The sequence below is a fragment of the Balaenoptera physalus genome, assembly GCF_965194825.1.
Source record: "Balaenoptera physalus genome assembly, chromosome: 3".
NCBI classification, from domain to species: domain Eukaryota; kingdom Metazoa; phylum Chordata; class Mammalia; order Artiodactyla; family Balaenopteridae; genus Balaenoptera; species Balaenoptera physalus.
Genome location: NC_138890.1, coordinates 10,081,702 through 10,095,121, shown reverse-complemented (window position 1 = coordinate 10,095,121; position 13,420 = coordinate 10,081,702).

Sequence of the window (13,420 nt, the reverse complement as noted above, 5' to 3'; positions counted from 1 at the left end):
AAACCATAATGGAAAAGAATATGAAAAGGAATGTATATATATGTATAACTAACTGCTGTACAGCAGAAGTTAACACATTGTACATCAACTATACTTGAATAAAATAAATTTTAAAAATATAATGTTGGATTTCCCTGGTGGCGCAGTGGTTAAGAATCCGCCTGCCAGTGCAGGGGACACGGGTTCGAGCCCTGGTCCAGGAAGATCCCACATGCCGTGAAGCAACTAAGCCCGTGCGCAACTACTGAGCCAGCGTTCTAGAGCCCGCAAGCCACAACTACTGAGCCCACGCACCTAGAGCCCGTGCTCCACAATGAGAGAAGCCACCACAGTGAGAAGCCTGCACACCGCAACAAAGAGTAGCCCCCACTCACCGCAACTAGAGAAAGCCTGTGCTCAGCAACAAAGACCCAATGCAGCCAAAAATAAATAAATGAATAAATAAATTTATATTTAAAAAAATAATGTAAGTGTCTACCTAAGGAAACTACAAAAAGAAAAATGAATTAAATCTAAGTAAATGCAGGAAAAATAATAAAAATTAGAAAATGTAATTGTGGGAAATCAACAGAGATCATTTAAAACAGAAGCAACTTGCCAATTTATACATCTATTACAATATATCTTAACTTAATTTCAAATTTTTACATCTGTTTTAAGTAGAATAGTCTTTTGATTCATCCTCTTAGTTAACCTGTGTAAGACTTTCCATTACATGTCAAGAATTAGAACACTGAGTAAGGGGAAATATAGAGATAATGACAACATTTGAATAAAGTGCTTTCTTTCTCAAATATTTATTAACACTTCTATTTTGTATAGCAAGTGAATGCCAACAATATTATTTCTCAATTTTTCAAATTTATTCACATTATTCATTTGTGAGTTCATTATAGAAGGAATATACAGTTCTTTTTAGATCCCAATATAATTTGTGAAGAATCCTATGTGATATGATCCAAATTTCTATTAGAGACAAAATTAAAATTACCTAAGAGGTTTATAACTTCTTTGAAAATAGAGGCAATCCAAAGGATCAATATATTCTCTGGTTTACTCATCAGGAGCAGGAACATTAATTTAAATGACAGTCATATCATTTGTTAGTCTTCCTTTAATAAGATATATTGCATTATTTTTTTTAATATATTTATTTATTTATGGCTGTGTTGGGTCTTCGTTGCAGTGCGTGGGCTTCTCATTGTGGTGGCTTCTCTTGTTGTGGAGCACGGCCTCTAGGTGTGCGGGCTTCAGTAGTTGTGGTTTGTGGAGTGCAGGCTCAGTACCTGTGGCACACAGGCTTAGTTGCTCCATGGCATGTGGGATCTTCCTGGACCAGGGCTCGAACCTGTGTCCCCTGCATTGGCAGGTGGATTCTTAATCACTGCGCCACCAGGGAAGTCCCTATTGCATTATTATCTTAAGGAATCTTAATTATAAATAATAAAGGATGTGTATAAATACCACAATCATTTTCTTAGCATTATTAGACACAAACACTACCATGAATTTTAAATCCCAAACCACAATATGAATACTTAGATATTTTGTATATGTGTATCCATATGTGTATCTATTAGTTAACCTGTGTAAAAATATATATACCCATATATATACTTATTAGTATACTATATAGTATGTACATTATATAGATTATATGTATATTATATATATTATATATAATATATTAATACACATATTAATATATTATTAATATGTATATTATTTATACATATTATTAATACACATTATTATAATATTATATTAATACACATATACTCATTAGTCTGGATATGTAGATATCTATATATACTTAGTATATCCATATATAGTATTGAATATATATATCCATATATAGTGAGTATGGATAAATAACATAATATGCCTTTACAATTGACATCTATCACATCAACTGCCTCACCTGTATGAACCGCCTCCATTCTTAAACCTACTCCATCCCTGGTTCCTTTGCTTGATTTTCACATATATTCCTCAAGGTTCACTAAGAAAATCATCACCTGGCAAGGCTTTGTGACCATCTCTCTCTGATTAAGGAATTCCTTTTAGATACTCTAATATCTCCCTATGCTTAAGTATATCTGAGGACTGGCAGCTATGATATACATCAGTGATTTTCCGTCTCACCTCTTAGAGAAACACATTTCAAATATCATAGAACTGACAACCCTGCTTTGTATCACTATTTGCCCTTCTTGTAGAGCAGTGCTTCCCAAAGTTTAATGTTTACACTGAACACTAGTGCCTTATTAAAATGCAGATTCTGATTTAGTGGGTCTGGAATATGGTTTGAAATTCTGTATTTATAACAAGTTTCCAAGTGATGGTAATGCTGATGATCCATGGACCACTCTTTGAGAAGCAAGGCTTTGAAGCTGTGATAACAGTGACTGGGACATTCACACCTACGGCCCCAGCATGTGTGCAGTATCTCCAACATGGTAGCACCTCAATCATGTTCGCTGGATGAATGGATAAATGAAATAGTAACAATGTAACTAAAATAAATATTTTTGATTCAATGAACCATATTAAATACTTCATACTCTGTGTTCTAATTTATTCTCACAACAGTCACATAAGGTAGGTTTCACTGTTTATAAATATTCAAGTGGTTTAGAGAGGTAAATTAAATATTTCGTGGTATGTACAAAGAGCTAGGAAATGTCAGATTTCTTATTCTGACTTCACCATCAACCTTAGTTTATTTTGTAATGTACAATATGTTACTACTGTACCTGCCTATTCTTCCTTCTTATAACCACCAAACAACATTTTCAGATAAATTTTTCAAAGAATATGTGTGTGTTCTGTGTATTTATATGTCGCTTTACCTTTCTACATGCCTCCGTTTCATCGTTTACATAATTTTAATAATAATAATTCCACTTCATTGTGGTGGTGTAAGGATTCAGGTAGAAGGTCCATGTAAAGCAATTGGTAAAATGCCCAGAACGACACGCATTTAGTAACTGTGTGACCTAATCACAGAGATGGGTCTGGATCCACAGGCGAATAGTCTCTGTTAAGGGGAGAAAATACAGTATAATTGAGATTTGGTTCTGTTTTTCTTTCATGGAAAATAGTAACTGCCATAAGATATAATGAAATATGACTGTGTTCAATTTACTGTGCAGTTTTTCTTAGAGTAGGTGTGTACAACCAAAGAATGGTGATTCATCTATGGAAAACGGTGCTCTCCATCTGCTAAAGAACTCAAAACATGTTGGCAGATATAAGATAAACATGATGGCGTCTTTATATATATACTTTATATATATATATATAAAGTGGTTAAAAATATCATGAAACCCAAAGTAATAATATAAAATTCATATACCAAAAAATTAGAAAACAATGTAATTGAGGGAAATCAACAGGCATAATTAATAAAACCAAAAGCTGGTTCTTTGAGGTTAATAATATTGATAAATATCTAGTCAAGCTAACTGAGAAAAAAGAGGGAAGACAGAAATTACTAACCTTAGAAATGGAAGGGGGGGGGCGGTTAATGAAAATGAAAAAGTATTTTAAAAAACCAACATCCATTTATAAGAGCAAGCTAGGATAGAGGGGACTTTCTCTTCTTGAGGAGAAACAGCCATAAGAAACTTGCAGCTAACATCGCAGTTGATGAGAGACTAGAAGCTTTCTCCTGGTAAGATCAGAGAAGGCAGGGATGTGCCCCTTTTCCGAATATCTTTATGTTCTGAATGAATGTGAAACGAATGTCCTCAGAGGAGAACGTCATTAATGCAACGTCACACCTCTGTTCCTGGAGCAGGTGTCTGCAGTTCAAGTCTTGCCTGCAGAGGCTGTGTGCCATCGCAGTGGCGTTGAGGTTCCCTGAGGGTAACCAGATAAAGGTGTATCTAAGAGTCATGGAAATAGGCACTGAACAGAACACTGAGTCAAATCTGTGATAACAGGATATTTACCCGTTGCTGACTGGATGGAGTCAGTAATTTCCATAATGCTGGGGACTGGGAATAGGGGCTTATTTGGTGAGACCAGAGCCTCAAGTTTGCAGCAATCCACTGTGAGGTGTCATTCATTCTTTCCAGGTTTAAGAAAATGCCAAATCTGGCTGTTCAAAGGAGAAGCACTGGGGATAATGATAATTACTCCTTCACTAAGTAGATTTTGTACAATGGTTTCATACTGTAAATAATTATAATTTCCTGTATATTATGATGTTTTGACATCAGTCTTTCTAGCTGAGGAGAGACTGACCCTTGGGGTCAGCCACTTCTTGAGACAGCAAAGGGTCCACCTAGAAGTGTGCCTTTGATATGCAAGCCAACCAATCCAGAGCCAGACTTGGCTTTAACCCATCTTTATAAATACCCTACCTGGCCTTAACCCATCTTTATGAATTTTCAATCTTGCCCCCATTCCATAAGGCTGGAGGCCAGATCCAGGGCTCACACTGTCCTGTGACCCATCAACCATAAATTATCCAAGGGCCAGACAGTTACTCCTCTGGTATGGGAACCATTTGAGCCTAGACTTCACAAACAAACACAAAAAACCCTGTCAGGTGCAGCTGCGCACCATTCTATGGACTATTAGTCTTATTACTACTGGTCTGGGTGCTTTTTCACTGGTTTACAATCTGAAGGTCCAGAGCTTACGAGTAAGCCATTGTTTCAACTAAACATGGCAAATGTCAAGATCCATATCAGCTGGTGGGGTCCACTTGGAAGGGATACTCCAGTCCCATATCCCAGACAACATCACCATAGCCCAGGAGTTGTGAAAGGAAAATAAAAATGGAGTCGGTATTGCTCTCTAAAATGGAAGCGGGAGGCCATTAAGGCACTGTGACTTATGCACATCTCAGTCTGGATGGAATCTGACCTTTTGACCACTTACTGTCCTAATGAAGTCACCAGAACATCTGCCAGAAACTCAAGATATTTATCAGACCCCTACCCTAAAATAACTAGTGATTCCTGTTGATTAATGTATCAACAGGACAAGTATATCCTGACTCAGAAATTTCAAGTCAGAGTCAATCACAGTTCTCACCAGGAACTTTTAACAACCTCATGGCTTTTTGTGTTTGCAAGTCCCTGACTTTTTCTATTCTCCAGAACATTCTTCTGGGGTTACCCAAATCTGTGCTTCCTGAACTGCAATTCTTTTTTGTTTGTTTGTTTTTGTTTTTGTTTTCGGCTGCGTTGGGTCTTTGTTGCTGCACGCGGGCTTTCTCTAGATGTGGCAAGCAGGGGCTACTCTTTGTTGCGGTGCACGGGCTTCTCACTGCGGTGGCTTCTCTTGTTGCGGAGCACAGGCTCTAGGCGCATGGGCTTCAGTAGTTGTGGCTCATGGGTTCTAGAGCGCAGGCTCAGTAGTTGTGGTGCACAGGCTGAGTTGCTCCGCGGCATGTGGGATCTTCCCAGACCAGGGATCGAACCCGTGTCCCCTGCATTGGCAGGCGGATTCTTAACCACTGTGCCACCAGGGAAGTCCCTGAACTGCAATTCTTAAGACACCAAATAAACTCTTTTCTTATTTGCAGCCTCTTGCATTATTTTTTTTGGTTGACAGAGGTCACCACTGGAGAGGACACTGCCTCAAATGACATTGCCCCTGTCCAAGACTTGCCTTTGGAAATGACTTCACCTCCTGCACTGGAGACAACTTCATCCCAACACTAAAACCTCTGCGTCAGTGACCCTATATGCTGCCTCTCCTAAAGCACAGATTGGACACAGAACATTTATTGCTTTTTTTTTTTCCTTTAAGAATTGTGTTGGGCTTCCCTGGTGGCGCAGTGGTTGAGAATCTGCCTGCTAATGCAGGAGACACGGGTTCAAGCCCTGGTCTGGGAAGATCCCACATGCCACGGAGCAACTAGGCCCGTGAGCCACAACTACTGAGCCTGCGCGTCTGGAGCCTGTGCTCCGCAACAAGAGGGGCCGCGATAGTGAGAGGCCCGCGCACCGCGATGAAGAGTGGCCCCCACTTGCCACAACTAGAGAAAGCCCTCGAACAGAAACGAAGACCCAACACAGCCAAAATAAAAAATAAATAAATAAACAAATGTGGGGTTAAAAAAAAAAGAAAGAAAAAAAAACCCAAAGCCAAAAAAAAAAACTATATTAAAAAAAAAAACAAAAACAAAAGAATTGTGTTGTTTCTGAGCTCACTGTCTGCTTAGCCCATGATCCTGGTATATTCCTTGCTCTCTGCTAAAATGTACACCCCTTACACGCCCATGCCTAAAGGGAAATCTGGCAAAGGTTACTACTATCTGCACCATCCTGAAAATTAATGGAGACCACTGCTTTCCCCAGGAGGCACCTACCTCTTATCAGTCAACCCCTGGACCCCCTGGTAAGAGAACCACTCACTGCTCAGTGCTTTCCTCTACTCCTCTCCTCCAGCTTTCCACCATGATCTCCACAACCACTCCTTTCCTATAATTACATACAAATACCACTAATCTTTACAGAAGTTACACGTACTAACTTATTTCATACCCTCTAATGGAAGAAAGTTTCACATACTGAGGTATAGGGAAGTCATTCTGGCGTATACATGATTTAACTTGAACTTTTTGCTAACTAAAATACTCTTATGGCCTGTCAAACATACACTGTACATCTGCTTTAGCTATTAAAGAAACTATTAAAGAATGAAGGATGAAGCATTCTGTGCTTTGGATAAATGGCCTCCTAGATAGTTAAGATACATATCTAAGGAAGAGTTTCAATGACCCCAGATTCTTGCATCTCCCAACAGATGGAAAAACACTAAAACCATTAACTTGAGACATTTGTTCCTTGTGATGAGCAGTAATCTTTCACCAAGATGTATGCTTGTCTACGTGTATTTCCCGGCCAAAACAATTCACATATATCCTGGCTCCTCCACTACCTCTTTGGGGCAGTCCCCGCAGAGCTACTGAGAGCTGCTTCCCGGGCTATAGTCCTCAGTTTGGCTTGAATAAAACTCTTTTCTTTTTTTATTTTTTTAAATGGATGTTTACTTTTTTAATAAATTTATTTATTTTATTTATTTATTTTTGGCTGCATTGGGTCTCTGTTGCCGTGCATGGCCTTTCTCTAGTTGCAGCGAGCAGGGGCCACTCTTCATTGTGGTGCACAGCTTCTCATTGTGGTGGCTTCTCTTGTGGAGCATGGGCTCTAGGCACATGGGCTTCAGTAGTTGTAGCACATGGGCTCAGTAGTTGTGGCTCGCGGGCTCTGGAGCGCAGGCTCAGTAGTTGTGGTGCACAGGCTTAGTTGCTCCACGGCATGTGGGATCTTCCCAGGCCAGGGATCAAACCCGTGTCCCCTGCATTGGCAGGCGGATTCTTAACCACTGTGCCACCAGGGAAGCCCCTTTTCTATTCTTATTATAGATTATTTATTATTTCCATCGACACCTCCAACAACATAACTTGACCTGAGCATATTCCTAACACAGTTCACAACCCCACCAAGATATACTAGAGCCCTCCCCAACAATTTCAGATTGATTTCAGCTAATGCCATACAATGGGAACCTTAATTATGGGCCGGCCTGAGGTCACTCCTTGTACTTCTGTTGTATTCCTCCTTTACTCTCATAATAAATTATTTTCTATGCTGTTTAGGGCAACTTATGCCCTAATCTCTTAAAATCTTTACCAATCTATCATCACCCCAAACTTTCCTTAATATGTCAAAACATCAGAGGACCAACTGTATTGTAAATATCTAAAATTTTCTGCTTATTATGATGTTTTGACATCTTACAAAACCTTTCTGTCTGGGGAGAAACTGTCCCTTCCAAGGCTAGGCAATTTAAGAGGCAGCAAAGGGCCCAGCTGGGAGCATGCCTTTGATATGCAAACTAACAAATTCAGAGCCAGACCTCCTCTGCCTGGCCTGTACCCACCCCCTCACCCCGTCCCCAGCAACATTCCCCTGCCTGAATCATCCCAGGGCCAGGTGCCAGGCAACTAGGTACCACCCCTGTAGTCCAAAGCCCACCAGAATTATTCAAACTAGCCAATCCTAAACTGTTCACTCTGCCCTGCTTTGCTTTTGCTGGAGAAACCCCCAAGAAAGGCTGTAGCCTGAACACTATCCACTCCCACCCTCCAGACTTCTGCCTCCTGACTGCCCTGGTATCTTTCCACATGGCCCTGCACGGGATGGTGTGGCACGCCATGCCTCCTGTCTCTAGGATGGGTATAGTGTAAGTGCCCGACAATAAGGCACATTTTTGACTGCAACATAAGTTCCTGATTTTAAGCTTCTGACTGCTCAGGCATCCATTCAAAGACATCCATCTTGCCAACTACACAACGAGACAGAGCCAGACTGCACCAACCATGAATTCCCTGTCTAGAAAGCCCTGGGTGACCCAGGCAACTGACCACTTGAGTCACTCAGCTTTTCCCACCCTGGGTTTTTCTGTTTTTTTTTTTTTTTTCAATATCCTCAAGGTTTGTATGTACGCATGTATGTATGTATTTATTTTGGGCTGCAATGGGTCTTTGTTGCTGCACGCGGGCTTTCTCTAGTTGTGGCGAGCGGGGGCTACTCTTCGCTGCAGTGCGCGGGCTTCTCATTGCAGGGGCTTCTCTTGTTGCGGAGCGTGGGCTCTAGGTGTGCGGGCTTCAGTAGTTGTGGCTTGCTGGCTCTAGAGCGCAGGCTCAGTAGTTGTGGCGCACGGGCTTGCTCACGGAGTAGTTGCTCCGCGGCATGGGGGATCTTCCCGGACCAGGGCTCGAACCCATGTCCCCTGCATTGGCAGGCAGATTCTTAACCACTGTGCTGCCAGGGAAGTCCCCCCACCCTGGGCTTTAATTCTCGCTCTTATGTTTTAAATCCTCCAATAATGGGTGAACCCGAGAAACCCTAGCTACCTTGCCCTTGGACCCCAGTAAAGGCTGAGTCTCCTGGTGTGCTCCCCACTACCACCCGCAACCCTTGGGCCCAGAACTTCTTAGTAATTAATCTTGTTTTTTCCAATAACCCTGATGGTTGTTGCTGAGATTCATCTTACCATCATGACAGAACCACAAGGGCCTGTCCAGCAACCACACTGACTCAGGTGGGGAATTGTCTGTCAGGGCTCGCCACAAGCAGTACAAGCCTAGGTGAGTATCTCAGGCATTCCGGGCTCATCAAAGTTTAGCATCACTGCCGTAGGCTGAGACCAACATGAAACAGTGAGTATAATAAAATGCTGAGCCTCTCCTCTGTCTCCACCTGTGGCTGCACTTTGACTGACCATCTCAAAGAACATAAATCATTCAAGGCCCTGTCAACGGAAAGAAAAATGCATCATGTAAAAGTTGTCAGCTAACTTTTATTCGGGGACCTTACTGAAGACTATAGCCCAGGAGACAGCCTCTCAGAGAGCTCTGAGGAACTGCTCTGAAGAGTAAGGGCGGAGCCAGGATATATATGAATTTTTTTTTGCTGGAAAAAACATGTAGTCAAACATAAAAAAATTACTGCTGGGAATTCCCTGGTGGTCTAGTGGTTAGGACTCCACGCTTCCACTGCAGGGGCATGGCTTCAATCCCTGGCCGGGGAACTAAGATCCCGCAAGATGCGCCGTATGGCCCAAAAAAAAAAAAAAAAAATCACAAAGAACAGACATCTCAAGTTACTGATTTTAGTGCTTTTCTATGTATGGGAAGATGTAAGAATCTGGGGTCACTGAAATTTTTCTTAGATATGCATCCTGACTATCCCAGGGTCAATATATCCAAAGCACAGAATGCTTCCTGTTTTTCTCCATCCTGAATTCCCCTTAGGATGCACTGTTGGTGGGTGAATCAAGCTAATGGCTTGATCCTTGCAGAACTGGAATCACGGGAAACATTTTTTCTTTACAATGCCCCTTGGGCATAAATCTTATCAAGGTTTTGAGCGGCATTTCATGACGAATTTGACCCCTGGTGCTAGGAAGGCTCATTGCTAGGTCAGGTGAGGATCTTGGTGATAGGCTATTCATGTGTTGTATCTGGATTAGACCCTGTTAATAACCCAAAATTCTCTGGATCATCCGTCTTACAAGTCTATTATCAACGAGGAAATGTTTTCCCTTGTTGCTTCTTCCCATATCTAGAGTTGCACTATTACAATTATTTTTATTTATTTATTTATTTATTTTTTTTGGCTGCACTGGGTCTTCGTTGCTGCGCACGGGCTTTCTCTAGTTGCGGCGAGCGGGGGCTACTCTTCGTTGAAGTGCGTGGCTTCTCACTGCGGTGGCTTCTCGTTGCAGAGCACGGGCTCTAGGCGCGTGGGCTTCACTAGTTGTGGCTCACGGGCTCTAGAGCGCAGGCTCAGTAGTTGTGGCACACGGGCTTAGTTGCTCTGTGGCACGTGGGATCTTCCCAGACCAGGGCTCGAACCCGTGTCCCTTGCATTGGCAGGCAGATTCTTAACCACTGTGCCACCAGGGAAGCCCATACAATTAATTTTATATAGAGCTATAAATGTGATCAATTGCCTCAAGATGTTTAGCCATCATTAATTTTGTCAGAGGCCTGGTTACACATTGGGTAATGCAAGAGACAACCATCCTATAAAACAGACAGGATGTAAGTAATATAGCTAGTAACATTAATAAGGTCATAGTACAACAAAAAGAGATACAAAGCATAAACAGCTTGAAAACAACAAAGAGAGAACAAATTAAAACAATGATTAGTATAGTATAACTAGTTGTAATCTGGATCACAAGAATTCATCAAGTCCAGAGGGGAGCCAGCTGGAGAAGCCAAATTCTGGAGGGATCAGGTAAAGAGAAAAAGATTAATGTTTCATCTTCTTTTACAAAGGTATACTTTATCAACTTGCTGCAGGTCATAGTTAGCATAAGAGGAAAGGTTTTCCAGCTTAGTAGTATGATCTACAAGTCATCAGAAACCTATATTTGTCAAAACGTCCTTTTATGAATCTTCCTGAAGATCTTCATTTTATACAAGCATCAGAGTAAAACGATGATTGTGACAAAAGACTTAAAATGGCTGTCTTAGGTCAGTCTCCCAAGGCAATAGAAATAAAAGCAAAAATAAACAAATGAGACCTAATCAAACTTACAAGCTTTTGTACAGAAAAAGAAACCATAAACAAAATGAAAAGACAATCTATGGACTGGGAGAAAATATTTGCAAATGATATGACCAACAAGGGCTTAATTTCCAAAATATACAAACAGCTCATACAACTCACTAACAAAAAACAAATAACCCAATCAAAAAATGGACAGAAAACCTAAATAGACATTTCTCCAAAGAAGACATACAGATGGCCAGCAGGCACACAAAAAGATGCTCAACATCACTAATTATTAGAGAAATGCAAATCAAAACTACAATGGGGGGGCCTCCCTGGTGGTGCAGTGGTTAAGAATCCGCCTGCCAATGCAGGGGACACGGGTTCAAGCCCCGGTCCGGGAAGATCCACATGCCACGGAGCAACTAAGCCCGTGAGCCACAACTACTGAGCCCGCACTCTAGAACCCATGAGCCACAACTACTGAGCCCTTGTGCCACAACTACTGAAGCCCATGTGCCTAGAGCCCGTGCTCTGCAACAAGAGAATCCACTGCAAAGAGAAATCCATGCACCGCAATGAAGAGTAGCCCCTGCTCGCTGCAACTAAAGAAAGCCTGTGCAGCAATGAAGACCCAACACAGCCATAAATAAATAAATAAAAATAAAGTTCCCTTTAAAATATAATTAATTAATTAATTAATTATTTATTTAAAAAAATCCTACAATGGGGATGGACTTCCCTGGTAGTGCAGTGGCTAAGACTCTGCACTCCCAATGCAGGGGGCCCGGGTTCGATCCCTCGTCAGGGAACTAGATCCCACATGCATGCCGCAAATAAGAGTTCGCATGCCACAACTAAGGAGTCCATGAGCCACAACTAAGGAGCACACCTGCCACAACTAAGACCTGGCGCAACCAAATAAATTAAAAAACATTAAAAAAAAAACTACAATGTATCACCTCACACCAGTCAGAATGGCCATCATTAAAAAGTCTATAAATAACAAATACTGGAGAGGGTGTGGAGAAAAGGGAACCCTCCTACACTGTTGGTGGGAATGTAAATTGGTGCAGCCACTATGGAAAACAGTATGTAGGTTCCTCAAAAAAGTAAAAATAGAGTTGCCATATGATCCTGCAATCCACTCCTGGGCATATATCCAGAGAAAACTATAATTCGAAAAGATACATGCATCCCACCCCTTTTCATTGCAGCACTATTTACAATAGCCAAGACATGGAAACAACCTAAATGTCCATCAACAGATGAATAGATAAAGAAGATGTGGTACATATATATAGTGGAATACTACTCAGTCATAAAAAAGAATGAAATAATGCTATATGCAGCAACATGGATGGACCTAGAGATTATCACACTAAGTGAAGAAAGTCAGAAAGAAAAATACCATATGGTGTCACTTATATGTGGAATCTAAAATATGACAAAAATGGGACTTCCCTGGTGGTCCAGTGGTTAAAACTCCACGCTTCCACTGTGGGTTCGATCCCTGGTCAGGGAAGTTCCACACATCTCACAGTGTGGCCAAAAAATAAATAAATTTTTAAGATAAAATAAAGTAAAACAAAATATGACGAACTTATCTACAAAACAGAAACCGACTCACAGACATAGAGAACAGACTTGTGGTTACCAAGGGGAAGGGGGAGCGGGGAGTGGGGAAGGGATGGATTGGGAGTTTGGGATTAGTAGATGCAAACTATTATATATAGGATGGATGAACAACAAGGTCCTACTGTATAGCACAGGGAACTATATTCAATATCCTGTGATAAACCATAATGGAAAAGAATATGAAAAAGAATGTATATATGTATAACTGAATCACTTTGTTGTACAGTAGAAATTAATACATTATAAATCAACTATACGTCAATAAAATAAAAGAATTTTTAAAGACTTAAAATGGCATAAAGATCTGATTACAACGCAATTGACAAAGAAATTTGGTTATTTCTGTGACATACAACATTTTAAGGTAACAACTAGAATTATGACTGATAATATTATACTAAGACATATCAGATTTTTAGGATTTCCATATAATTTCTAGAATATCTATATTAATGACATTTACCCATACAATATAACCTAAGAAGGTTTATCACCACTTACTTGACAATGTTTCTCAGTAATTTAACATACCAAATAAACCTAATTAGTTTAATATCTCTCTGTGGGATGTTTCAGGGGCCCTCAAAAGCATCCCAAGTTAGCTAGAGGTCAAAAGAATTTCACTTAGAATTCGACATGGGGAATTTTATCAAGGATATCAAAAGGTTTTAAAACACTTAGTCAAATAGGCTCACAGGTCACTGTGAAACAATACTTATTCACTCAACCAAAGTGACAATAAAAGATTT